The sequence below is a fragment of the Ambystoma mexicanum genome, chromosome 2p, assembly GCF_040938575.1.
Source record: "Ambystoma mexicanum isolate Mex_15411 chromosome 2p, UKY_AmexF1_1, whole genome shotgun sequence".
Classification (NCBI taxonomy): domain Eukaryota; kingdom Metazoa; phylum Chordata; class Amphibia; order Caudata; family Ambystomatidae; genus Ambystoma; species Ambystoma mexicanum.
In genome coordinates this window covers 828,169,711-828,183,577 of record NC_090923.1, presented here as the reverse complement: position 1 = coordinate 828,183,577, position 13,867 = coordinate 828,169,711, and positions in this window count along the sequence as shown.

The window sequence follows — 13,867 nt, the reverse complement described above, 5'->3', positions numbered from 1 at the left end:
AGTGGCTGGATACCTAGGCAACACAACTAAGCCCACAACTGTAGGGTCACAGCTCCTCACCTTCTTTTCTACAGTTTTGCAAAATTTGCATTAAGATTCACAAAATGGAGCCTTGCTAGAGCCAGTTCATGAATCTGACTGTATTATTCATGTGGCGCCGTTTGTAAGAAGATTAGGAGTCTACCTGGATGCCCAGTTATCTATGACGAAACACACTGCCCATTTGCCGGCCTCTTGTGCCTATGTAACTAAACTACTGATTCAGATTACACCTTACATAAACGATAAAAACAGATCCCTTATAACCCGTGCCTTAAAAAACTCTAGGCTGGACTATTATAATAGCCTGATGGCTGGCACTTCTCTAGCGAATCTAAAAAAACTGCAAACCATTCAAAATGGGGCAGTCACAGCTATTAGAGGCCTAGGTGGCCAGGATCATGTTGCTGCGGCCAGGCAGTCACTTCACTGGAGGGCAGACAAGCAACAAATTTCCCACAAAATTCTTACCTGACTCGCAAATGTCAGAGGGATAAAGCACCCCGGGACCTGTATGACCGACTTAAGCCTGCACCGAGCAACAGACTACTTCGGTCTAATGACGATATTTTAGGGGCACAATGTTTGCTGTTTGGGTGCCTTGTACCTGGAACAGTCTTCCGGTCACACTGCGTACTATTTCCTGTTTGGACTGTTTCAAGAAAGCAGTTAAAATGCACTTGTTCAAGAAGAAGGATTAAGAAGTACTGACAGTTTCTGCTCTCCTCTTGTTCTCTGGTGATTGTTTTTAGTCTCGTTTGTATTTATTTGTTTTATGTGTTCTCTGAGGCCTATGGGCATGTAGCACATTACAAACATTAAATAATAACAATAATAATAACAATAATAATAATAATAATAATAATACATATTGGGTTGGATGAACACCTATTGATACTAGGGAAATATTCTAGAAGCTATAGGAAACTCTTAATATATTAGTGCCAATGATGGGATAATTCGAAATGGGGTTCTCCATTTATCGCAGGTTGATGAGGTCTTTTAACTTAAAAGTCTTGCACCTATACATATAAGTCTCTGTCCCCCCAGGGACACCCTTTTCCAGCAATCAAAGTCCAAAGGTGATGGCCAACAGAAAGTTCAAACCAGCCCCCATTACCTAATTCTAACTTGTTACATTATGACTTTGTTCCCATAACTTTTTAGCTGAAGCAAGCAGTTTGCACTTGAGCTCTGAGCGCTGATTGGCTGGGCTGATCAATCTTGTTAGAATTATGTTTCAAATGTTGTGCGAGTCCTTGAGAAAATGTCTTTCTTTCCCAGAAAGAAAATAAAATAAAAAACACACTGGGTTGCCGTGGTTTATTCGCATTTGTGGAGAATTAAAAATGTTTGTCTGAAGAAAGCAATCTTATCTTGAATGTGCGACCTTGGCAGCTCGTGGGTTTTGTACTGTGCACCCCCATTATGCTTAAACAATCTTCCTTACTTTCAACATGTGTATGCCTGGTGTTTAACAAGTTATGGATTTCTCTGTTAACAAGGTGGTCATATCCACATCGCTCATGATGTCATAAATGTCTTTTCCCTAATGCATGGCCTAGTCGCCCCACTGTCACCCAGAAAAGAAAATGTTTTGATACCTATCACCACCCCTATGCAATTGTCCTCTGCATTATTTAGTGTGCGTGAGTGTGTGTGTCGGCGTGCGTTTCGCCCGCTCTTTCGGGGAGGTGGAGCATGAGTGTGTGTGGCAGAGTAAGTCAAATCAATTTTGTCTTGGGCTGTCCTATTAGGGGTATAATGTCAATCTATGTCCTTTGAAAGGTTTGTTCCCCATCAGGAAGACCCCTCCCCGTCATGTAACCGGTACCGTTGCTATAGTGTCAGTGTTCTGTATGGGTGCTTACTGCTGTGCAGTGCCCCTGGGTTGTTATTCTTGTCAGTCCTGTGGTAGTGGTGCTGTCATTTGTTGTGTCTGTACATGTAGTGGTGACAGTGCCTGCGTTGGTGCTTGTGGTGTCTGCTGAAATGATCCCGTCCTGCCCTATGTATCCTCCCCACATGGGCGGTGCATATTGTGGTGGTTGTTGACACTGCTATTGTGATTCTTGTGCATGTGTGTTGAGGCTGTTTTTAACTGCCCCTCCCATTGCATACTTTAATAATTTATTTTGTGCCTACTTGTCCTCATCTGCCTTTCTCTGCCCCTGCCGTTTTCTTGCCACAATCTACAATGCACACAGTCAATGTCTAGCGCGCTATTCTTCCTTCCTCCCTTCCATAACCCCATGCATGCTGCACCACCCCTTACTGATCCTCTATCATGTTTGGCTGTGCTGTCTCGTTCAGTCCTTCTCTCCTCCTCCAATCCCTTTCTTCCCTTTCCAGTTCCCCCTCTCTGTTGCTATTGTTACTCCTTGCACCTCCCCCGTTATCTTCCCTTTAAATTTAATTCCTCTGTACCTGTGCCTTCAAATCTGCTTCCATGCACTGCAGCCCTCCCTTGCTCACTCCTGTGCTGCTAGTGGGTTGTTCTGCACCTTCTTGTTTGTTCGCTTTAGTGTATTGTGATTGTGTGTGTGTGTGTGTGGTGTTTAAATGTCCTTCTGCTGTTTTCAGTTCTCTCATGCAATGCATTCCTTGCTTACCATCTGTGTCATCAAATATTACACTCACGGAGGTTCAGAAGGGTGAGTCCCCTCTTTCCTCTGCTCGTGCTGGTTCAGCATCAGCTGACCCCTCGCATCTTCCCTTTCCTTCGTGCACACAGTTCAACTGTAGCCATGTGCTTTTAAAGCTATTCCCATGTAAGTGCTGTGTATGTGAGTCCTTAGCGATTGCTGCACGCTTCTGGAGAAGCCGCCTATAAGCAGCCATGGTCTTATTTAATTTACCTTCAGTACTTTTGAATCTTTGCACACTATGTTTTACTGACTTATTTCGGCATGGGAGCTGTGTGCTACACAACAGGTGAAGGGGAGTCATTTCTGTATTGTGTGATACATTTTACCTCTATTCAATTTGAAAATTTCAATAGTCCGCTGTTCAGGGAGCAAAAGTTAGAAGATAATTGAACATTTTTCAACTTCTGTGAGCCTTCTTGGCTCCGCACCTTAGCCAGTGCACTCCACGTGCAGCCCATCTTCACCAAACCATTGCCTTCTCCGGCACACCCCCACAATCTTGCGCATGTGTCTTCCACACACCGCCTCTGGGTCACCTATTCTCCAAATCCAAAACCACACCACTATCTCCTCACCATCAAAACTCTGTGTCCTATGCATCAATCTGAAGGTGACGTCACCAAACTAAAAACACAGTGCAAATGAACAGACAAATGTGCATACACAGAACAATAACCCATTTCTCCCAACCCCACAAAAATCCCAAAATAAAACCCCACAATCCCCACAGCTGTCTTCCTGTCTCAACTGGAACAAGGTAAACCACAATAAAAACTCTTATAATTGGACTGCACACGCTGCGTCGCCTCACGTGTGATATGCTCCTCACCAGGGGACCTTAACCAGCCAACTATCTTCCGCACTCGGGAACAATCTAGCTACCTCCTGCGGGGAAACATCATCCACTCACTGAACTAAAACGCTCAATTAGCAGGGAACCTCATCTACTCATTGATCTACAACGTCAATTCATAGGAAATCCACACCCCTGTACATGAAATCGCCATCCGGACCAACCAGCACGGCACTCCTTTCTATATGTGGGGAGTCACTACCCCACCCAATATCCTCATAAACACAAGAAGGGACCACTGCCACGGCTCCAGTCCCAACTACAATTCACGTGCCGATCACCACCAATGCGCCGAATTTTGCGACAATGTACAATCTCCCACCACCCAATTTACAATGCCTCCCCCAGTTTCTACCCAAACAAAAGAACTTAACATTTCTGCAACATACTGATCAACAATGCATCATAATACTTTAGACATTTCCCGCCCTCAAAGCCCATGTTGCTGGTTTACTTACATTTCCTATGCTGCACTGGCACTTGCTCTGCTGCTGGACACCCCCTCAAGGCGCTTCACCGGACCCCTTCTCCTGCAGGGCTCTCACCTGCCCTCAAGCGGGGTATTTCCAAGTGGCCCCCGAAGCCTTTAGCCGGTTACGCGTTTTCCGGTGGTCTTCAGGTGCAGGCGAGGGTCCCACAGCTTCCTTGAGTCGGCGGCAGGGAGTTCAGTTCAACGCAGGGCTTGCGCAGGCAGTGCTCATTCACCCATGTTACAATGAGCAATGAGCCTCACAGAGGGCACCAACTTGTTGGGGAGAAGCTGGACCCCCACCAGGGCAGTGGGGGGCCAGCAGCCATACCCTCACCAGCTATGGGAGACCCCAACACCTCCCATATGGCCCCCAGAAATGCAACAGAGTCCCAAGCAGGCAGCAGCATGTTCCAAACTGCGTTTATTTCTGGGCAGCAAAAAAGAAAAAAAACATGCAGAGCATCGTGCACATCGACAGTTCAGGCACCGTCTTCATCGGGGCTGGCTTGCAAGCCAGCTTTATAATCACACTGCAGGCTGACCTCACAGAATTGGATCAGTTCCCAGAAACCTCCTGCTATTGGCTGCTAAGTGATAGGTTACCTATGTAGCCCTTATAGAGGGCCTGACAATTGGATGTTAGCCTTTTTGCGTCAGTGGGTTGGTTTAGTTGTGCCAGCCCCCATTACCTAATTCTAACTTGTTACATTATGACTTTGTTCCCATAACTTTTTAGCTGAAGCAAGCAGTTTGCACTTGAGCTCTGAGCGCTGATTGGCTGGGCTGAGACATTCTTGCTACAATTATGTTTCAAATGTTGTGCGAGTCCTTGAGAAAATGTCTTTCTTTCCCAGAAAGAAAAGAAAAAAAAAAAACACACTGGGTTGCCGTGGTTTATTCGCATTTGTGGAGAATTAAAAATGTTTGTCTGCAGAAAGCAATCTTATCTTGAATGTGCGACCTTGGCAGCTCGTGGGTTTTGCGAGGGAGGAGCATTGCTGAAGGCTTCTGCAGCCAGTGTTCAGTGAGAGAAATGAACTTGGCTATAATTTTCCTGAAACATGGCTTTACACTGTGCAATTAGACCATGTTAATTCATATAGGCATTTTCAAGCCTTTAAACAGGGATTTTTGTGTTTGTAGATTCTGATATTGCAGCATTGATTCTAATGTAGCATGGAAGTTGCACTGTTGGTGAAGTGGGTGTGTTTCAGCATATTTGTCACCCATGGGTGCGCTGGGGCCTGGTTCAAATGATAAGTGCGCTCCTTGTTCTTCCTGCTGTTCTTCTGTATATGCACCTGGGGTGAGGGGGCATGGGTTTGATCTCGATTTTCCCTCTTCAGTCCATGCTAACTCTAAGCTACACCAAACTAGTACTCCATGTCAGGCCAACTAAATGTTCATAAACCTATCCTGCTAAAGTCCATCCCTATAATAGAAAACAAGCAAATACCAGATGATTTCCGAGGAGTTCCCCTTTTTTGGTTACTCATGGTTCTGCCTTCTACAGGATCTCTGGTCAGCATAGATTCTTTAGACCTATCCTTTAACACATCAATCGTCTCAGGTGTCCCCACAACCTCAATTCTTTCAGGCTTTTCTTTGGTCTTTTATGATCTCTGGTCTCTGCTTGACCTTTGATTTTCTATAGTTCCTTTTAGGTTCCTCCACAATCTTTGGTCCTCTCAGACTTTCATAAGGATTCCCTCTTTCACTTGATTCTCTCAGGCTTTTCTTAGGATTTCCCATAGCCGTTCATTCTCTCAGGACAACACTCTTTATTTCAAAGGGTATTCCTCCACTCCTACATTCAGGGTCCTTTTCAGGCAGACAATATTCTCACCCTCCTTACAGGTGTTCTTTTTCTCAGACTTCTTCAAGGCAGAACCCTGCCGTCTTGCCTTCTTCTGGCATCAGGTGGGTAGGACGTTTACTTAGGTCCTCTCTTCACTCCACCACTATCCCCTGTGGTAGAATTTCTGGTATGCCTTTGCTGGAGCAACTATTGCACAGCTGCTAGTTAGTGAACTACCTTTTCCCAGGTAGTTGTTTTACCAGGTATCCAGGGGGATGAATGAATGTCTGCTTCCTTAAATTCTTAACTTTTTACTTGCGTTTACCAGCTATTCTTATCACAGTGGGCCAGCTGCTGGTTTTCTAAACCCAGGATTGGTAATTCTAGTGTCCACCTTGTTCTACACTCCTTGTTTGGTTTTGCCTTGCATGACATTTAATTTGAAACATGACCATGGTATTACCTCTCATTTGGCATTGGTCAGGTCTTAATAGATGTATTGACTGTTTAATGGTTAACTGGTAAACAAAACAAAAAAATAAGGTGACTCCACCCTATTAGTCCTGGCGCTGTCAGTTTGCTCCAAAAGGAGCTAAAAGAAGTTCAAACATTCCTTGTTTTAAATTCCTTCAGTGATTCTAAGTTCATTTGTTTGTTATCTTGACCCATATAGTTCCTTATTTAACTTATAGAAAACTTATTAGTGAACAAAAATGCTGGAACGCTTGTTAATGAATCAGGAACTGTTTAATGCGCATTCCTGTGTGAGCCTTTTATCTTATGGCGAGTAGGGAGGCAAAATAATAATAACAAAAGACCATTATGTGTACATATGCCAATGCATTTCGGTAAAAACCATCTTCAGGGCTATACACTTTCGTTTTTATATCATACTGTAATTTTAAACCTTTGGGATTCAACAAACCACATTCACAGTAATTTCAAATATAATGTGCAATGACCATGACATTTATGAAATGTAAAAAATAAAATTCAGAAAGACCTACCAACGTGTGCCAATTATGTTTTATTGATTGATGTCATCACAAATCACAAGATAGGAAAAAACAAGAGAAAGTCTGTGCCAACTATATTGAATTTCTGTTATTAGCCTGGTAATGCTATCAAAAGTAGATGTGAATCATAACTCTTTCTACTCTGATTTAAGTATCCTCTTGCGTGATCAGTGTGAACACTGAAAATACGAAGTCTGTTATTTTATTAATCCTGTGTGTATCTAACGTTAACTTTAGCTTGACCAGCACTCACCTCTCATCAATCTCTCTTATTTGTTTTTGTTTGCCTTCAATTATCATGGTCCCTGTGTCATAGGACAAGTTTTCGCTGGCAGCTCCAGGCTAAAGCTACCAAGAATAACATTATCAGTTTTGTTTTTTGCTTTTTGAAACTCACAACATTTTGAAAGACTGCTAAACAACAGTGGTGCCCACCCCTATTGTTCACTAATGGTTAATTGGTGTCATTAACCATGAACCGGACCATCAGCAACATTTTGGATCTGCATATGCAGCCTTGCTCTGATGAAGGTACAGTGTTTTTTTAGTATGCTCATGTATTAATTGATATGATATGGCATTTACAGCATGCCTGTACACATGTTTTTCTTGGCGCGAAACATCCACATTTGTTTTTTCCTCAAACTCACATGGTTTGCTTTCCGTTGATATTGAAGTTTGCTAAAGGGAGGCGTTTAGGTGCAAGTGCATAACAACCTTTACCTGCGCTATGGGATGTTAATGCTACTTCAGGTGTCTCTGAGGGGAGAGCAAGCCAAGGTTATTTCACTCCATTCACCATCTTAGAGGCACATTGGAAGCAGCCATACTAACCCAGTCCTCTGTGGATCTGCCCCCTCATAAAAATAAATAGGGAGTTTCTCCAATTCACCACAGTGGCCAGAGCTATGGCAAAGGTCTCTCCATTTCCATACAGGGGGAACCAGAGCTCAAGAGACTTGTCTATTCTACCCTCATGCCTATGTACTATGCAGGAGTCAACTTTGAAATGGCTAGAGACAGCCTTCATTTTGAAAGGGCACGTGCCCAGTCTCTTAGCCACTAACCAGGGGGAAGAAACTATTGGTGCAATGTGTTCCCCGGTAGAACTTCTATCAGGTACCATAGATGATGATGATATCTCTAAAGAAGAGGACAAGGTCAAAGATCTTGTAAATGCCTGGAATTACCATAAAAGTAAGAAGTTATCCAAACTGCTGAACATACACAAGCCCTCAAGGGAAGGGAGTTTGGATATGTATCTGTTTGTACCTATGGGCATTCTTCACCCTCAGTCTTTTGAGTGGGTTCCTTCCACTCGGGTTTCAGAGGATCTGGCTGTCAGAATGAGCAGAGTTTTCAACAAGAATGTGAGAGCTAAGCTTAGGACTGAACGCCCTAAGAAAAAGAAATGGCTTTTTATTATCGTGCTTCATGCCACACTCCGGCCTCTTAGCGTGGGACGGGACATTAAACCTGTACTGCTCAGCACTGTTTTGTTTCCAAGGCGATTGCGTTGCCCCTGAACTACCCTCTCGCCCCTCTTCCTTTCTTTGAAGGGGAGGTTACAATGATCCTGCAGATTGAGCTACGCATACGAACGTTCACCTACAAAGCGTGCAAGGATCCCAAAAAAGAAATGGGGATTCTGGAAATCCTGTCAGTAAAAGCTTCTGGACCTGTTGGGATGCCTCTCAAATATCATGGCTCTTTCCGAAAGTTCGATGAACAAAAGAGAGCAAGTGGGCAGCTCCATTGTGATGGGTTGGGGGCATGTGTCCATTTGCTTATTGGTAGGGGTGTGCAAATTATTTTCCACCGTGGTATTTGTATAAAGGTTGTGACTTCTCTGCTGAGTTTTTTCCAATTCTGCCAGCTTCAATGTTTTTTGGCATGCACCATTCATTTTGTGGATGCAATCTCTCGCCAATTCCGTTTGCAGCAAAAAAGTATCTAGCAGATGTATGTGTGCGAAGTAGTACTCAACAGCACCGTTACACAAAAAATTAACCATTTGCAAAGTTCATTACTTGCTAAAGAACATTCAGTGGAATATCATGAACATGCATAACCACATTTGCAAACATTGTTAGCAGACAAAAAGATGCATAGCTACATTTGTGGGCGTTTATTCACATACCCGGGTGCATGATGTAGGTGGAAGAACAAGCCCATGTAGGTACTGTGAGAAACCAGAAGGTGTCTCACCCGCTAGTCCCCGTGGATCTCTCTCTTAGGTGGCCAGGGCACTGCCATCCCCTTTGGATCCAGATCCTGGGGGTGGACCAGTGTGGGAGGATCACCTGGGTGAGGGGTCTTTGGGGAGTGGGAGTGGGACACCGGATGGCGAGATGCGGTATCCACCGCCCCCTGTAGGATACGTAGGAACTCCACCACACTCGACTTTGGGGGAGCCCATGTAATCCTGGCAGGGGATCTGAATGCACAGTGCATTCAGGCCCCGAGGCGAAAAGAGACTTGGGGTGTGCTGGAATCTCTAAGAAAGGGAAACAGTGGGTGAAATTCCTGAATTTGTGGGGCCTAGAAATGTTGAATGGGGCTGTGCCGGGGGACACTCCACCAGTTATGACCTGGACATGAGACACATCTGCATCTAGACTATGTTTTTCTGTCAGAAAGCTTGCTTGCACTGAATATTTAGCTTGAGATCAATCATGAGGGAGGGAGTGACCATGCCTGGTTAAAAACACTAGTATCAGATATTAGCATTACCCAAACAGATACATATTCTCATGACCTGTCAGTAAGAAAAGTGTGCCTCTTAAAATATAAAAGGGAGGGGAGAATATTGAATTACAAACTTTCAGCTATCCCGATAAGAGAGCAACAGGAACATTGTCAGCCCACAAAATGTGCAAATTTAATTTGGGCAATTTGCCCCCCCCCCCAGCACAGGAGGCACGACTAAAAACCATTCAGCATTGTCACAACTTTGAAGAGGAAACATGGCTGCAGGAAAAACTATACAAACATAAAAAAAGACAATTAAGGAAATCCAATCTTGATCAGGAAGTGCTAAAGGTAGAGGTAAAAAACTAATCACAGCCTACAAGTGGTGGTCTTTAGCCAGAAGATTCCTGCAACATCAACAGGATGGAAAAGTGATGTTGGCGGCACTTTGTGAAGGTAATGCTAGAAACTTCTTGTCACTTATCAATCGACTGGAAAACAACAACTAAGCGGCCAGTGTAACCTAGTCACAGGGAATAAGTGGTCAGAATATCTCGCTTAAGAATCATAATAAAAAACTTGAAGGTTGGGACAAAGACGTCAACTGGGAGCTGTCCTTTGACGAATTGGAGATAGAGGAATTAATAACCAAATCCTCGTCATGAAAGGCAGCAGGACCCAATGGACTGATCTACCAGGTTCTAAAATATAATAAAGCAACCTGGTCGAAGTTATTATACTGGTAATTTAGGGAGATCTTGGTGAGGCGAACCTTCCCACCTTCATGGCAATCAGCAATTATTATCCCATTCTATAAGGTGGGCGATCAGTCAAAGCCAGAAAACTCTTTATGAAAATCCTGTTGAGAGACCTGGAGGAATGGGCCAAGGAAAAGAAAATTCTATCAAAATTTCAAAGAGGATTTAGGAGTGGGATGTCCACAACACTCAATGGGCTAGCACTCAATCTAATGACTGAATGTACAAGAGAGGCAGGAGAAGAGCAAATATACAGAGCCTGGGTGGACTTTTCAAGGGCGTTTGACCTGGTGATCAGGGATTGCCTCTGGGCCAAACTAAGGAACTGGTGGGCTCCAAGAGGACTAATAGCTATGTTAATAGAGCTATAGAGATACTTCGCTGAGAGTCTGTTTAGATGAAGCTGGACACCTTACCGACCCGATTAGAGCTGTGAAAGGAGTCAGGCAGGGATGTTTGGGTACACCATTATTTTAAAATTTATATCTGGCGGCCATGGGTCTTTATCTACAATCATCGGCACTGGCGAGCCCTAATATTAATGCAACAAAGATTCATTGGTTGGCTTATGCCGATTACATTGTTTTGGTAGATAGGGCAGCTGTGGGCCTTCAACGTCTTTTGCATAGATTGAGTGAATACGCTAAATTAAACAGCCTATCCATCAACCCAAAGAAATCGAGGGTCATAGTGTTTAGGCATCCTCAAAAACAGGTAAAGTTTGCACACTGGGTACTGGAGGACCAGGTAATCCCGTTAGTTGAGGAAGTGCTGTACTTGGGCTACTCAATCTATGCCTCTGCATCAAGATGCAAAATAGAACACCACACACAGAACAAAATAGATAAACTAATTCCGCAGATGAAAAAGATCCTTTTTGCACTCTGCAAATTCTCGGTCAAACACTTAGTAAAATTCTATATAGCAAAGGTCGTGCCAGTAATTCTATACGGCCAAGACGGCAAGCCCTTTTTGTGGGATGCTGATTGGCAAAAATTTTAATGCTCAATTTGGAAAAGAGTCCTTTGCCTCCCACTGAGCCTCTCAATGCTATGCCTTAGGTTTGAACTAGGTCTGAAATCATTAACGTCACTAGCAGAATGGAGACTACTTTCTCTTTACAGGCTCATTATACACCTAACAAAGAATCTTTATATGAGGATGTCAAGTTACATCTGACAGATCATAAATCAAAGATGCTGCTACATCTAGAACAAAAGGTTAGAATAATCCTTGTAAAAGCTGACTCTACTGCGGAAATATTAATATCCAATCCATTGAAAGTGAAAAGAGCGATTGAAACAATGGACTGGATTGCAACTATTGAGAGTTTGCGGTCGAGTAATCTCTGGAACAGCTTTCTGGTGGTAGATAAGAAATTGGGACTTCTGCCAAATGATATGGTGCCATTTCCAGATTGGAAAATTAGAAGGAACTTTCTGAGAGTGCGTCTCAATCTTATTCACACTGGGGAAATACTGAGCAAAAGGGGACAAGGGGAAACAGCAATTAAATTATGCACCATATGTGCAAATCCAGCTAAGCAGAGTCTGAAACATCTCTTGATGGACTATGAGAGCATGTGGGAAACTAGATCAATCTAATTTTCCAGATTTGTGGAGAGGGAAGAGTGGATGCACTCAGAAATGTTCTGCAATAGATTGATCACAGGTCAGAACACAGCCATAACAATAGCAATGGTTCAGGTCTTGCAGAGGAGGGGATTTATGAGTGATTAACATCTACCCAAAACAAATAATGGCTCTGGGAAACTGTTCTGGCTGCACTGCTATGGTATGCCCTGGAAAGTGAAGTATTCTAAATACTAAGAACTGCAAAGGTTAATGCTAAAGGCAAAAACTGAATGAAAAGACACGCTGTTACGTACTGTTCTGTTATTGTTCCACAACATTATCCTCTTCTCTTTATATTTTATCAGGACCTTTCATGTAATTCCTGAAAAGTGTTTTTTTTCTTTAAGCTTGTTTGTTTACTTTTTTAGCCTTTCAATTTATTTTTCTTCTCATAAATTCCTGATTTTTCTGATCTTGTAACAGTTTATTAATTTTGCTGTTGAAGATTATTTTAATGTCTCTATTTTGTAAAGGTTGTTTTTACAACCATACACTAATAAAAAATAAAAAATAAAAGGAACTCCACCACACCCCCTTTTCCTACACAAACACATTTACACGGACAGCCCACTCTGGGAGAAAATAGTCTAACCCCCGAGCAGTATACCTGACGTGTGCCAATACAATGGTCAGGCGAGGTCAGGCAATTACTGACCAACACTCACACCTGACTTCCATTAAGCTTCTCCACACAAATAAAATGCAGAGCATGAAAGCACACTCTGAGCGCGGCAAAGCACATGAGGAAAGAGCAGTTTCGAGACGGCAGCTGAACGAGAGAAGAAAAACGGCAAAACAGTAGGGGATCACAAGGTGGGAAGTTCCCTTGACCTATCCGACAAGAAACTGTTACTTTCACGAGCCCTCAAGATTAGAAAGCACAAGACCAGGAAACCAGGCTAAAGAATCTTGTATTGTGTGTCTGAGATACCCAAGGCTCTCCCGCGTCACTAATCAAGGCGGGGAGAAGCAGCAGCCACAGTGGTACCATCCTTGGCTCCAAGAAAAAAGTAGTGTCAGTGAAATCAACACAGCCGGTGAGTTGGGGAGACTGATACAGGACCGTTCTGTGTTGAAGTCAAGGTTGGACACAAATAGAGGGGGAGTTGTCTAGAAAGCAGTAATGGAGAGACTAAATACTTAAACAGAACCAAGGATGGTCAATACTGCTGAACATTAAATTGGAAAAGTACTTAAATGGTGAGTTATTCGGTTCGTGTACCAGCAAGGTATCACTGAATTATAGGCTACTGTAAACTCAAAAAGCAATCGAGGTAGTCTCCAGTTAAAAATCATTAAGCATGTTTATTTTGCAAGAAAGTATTATAAACACAAGGTGCATACGTAATTAGAGAAGTGTTTCTTATATATATATATTTTATATTTTATAAGGGTATGCTCAAATGAAGAATACACATGAAAAGAGGCACAAAAGCAATAATCATAATTCAAAATTGTGAAAAACAAACAAGAAATTAGTAAAACTGAGTGGTAACCACAACTTAAGCCAACACTCTCCATTTTGACTTGGATTCAGCCATAAAGTTTTTAGGTTGACAAATTCCTTTAACTGACAGGTTTGGTCAAGGTTGGAAGCAGAAACATTGTATGGCACGTGCTGGAATGAACATTGCTAAAATGTGTGTGATAAAAGTCACAAGTAAAGTTGAACTGCTGATGAGAGTTTGAACTTTGAAAAGCCAGATACGGTACCTTTGACAGAATGGTCCGGCATTGCGTGGGTGCTCAATCAAAGGTCTCTGTAAGGTATCCATCTGAGAAGTGGCCGACGTTAAAGGGTTGTATTAAGAAGAGAACAAAGAATTGAGAATCAAAGTGGTCCTGCGATGGGTCAAGCTGATACAGTAAAGACAGTTTGGAAAATGATATAAATTTGGTCCGAGCCATGCAGAGGGATACCAATTGAAGGTTTTGTGTTAAAGTGGGTCTGAGCTCGG